At 40.7% G+C, this 307-nt stretch overlaps 1 protein-coding gene across 1 annotated transcript in view; it reads left to right on the forward strand.

Annotated features, from left to right (window-relative positions):
- Window positions 1-307, forward strand: part of LOC110460699 (deleted in malignant brain tumors 1 protein-like) — a 66,774-nt gene that overhangs the window by 63,043 nt on the left and 3,424 nt on the right. The gene's annotated exons all lie outside the window — the stretch shown is intronic.

Consider the following 307-nt stretch of genomic DNA (forward strand, 5'->3'; position numbering starts at 1 on the left):
TTAATGTTCGGGGTACGCTGGTGAGGAGGTATTTAATGTGATGTTTATATTAATGTTCGGGGTACGCTGGTGAGGAGATATTTAATGTGATGTTTGTGTTAATGTTCGGGGTACGCTGGTGAGGGGATACATAATGTGATGTTTATGTTAATGTTCGGCGTACGCTGGCGAGGAGATATTGAGATTTTTATGTTAATGTTAATGTTCGGGGTACGCTGGTGAGGAGATATTTAATGTGATGTTTGTGTTAATGTTCGGGGTACGCTGGTGAGGGGATACATAATGTGATGTTTATGTTAATGTTCGG

Source organism: Mizuhopecten yessoensis, unplaced genomic scaffold (assembly GCF_002113885.1).
Source record: "Mizuhopecten yessoensis strain PY_sf001 unplaced genomic scaffold, ASM211388v2 scaffold10457, whole genome shotgun sequence".
NCBI lineage: Eukaryota > Metazoa > Mollusca > Bivalvia > Pectinida > Pectinidae > Mizuhopecten > Mizuhopecten yessoensis.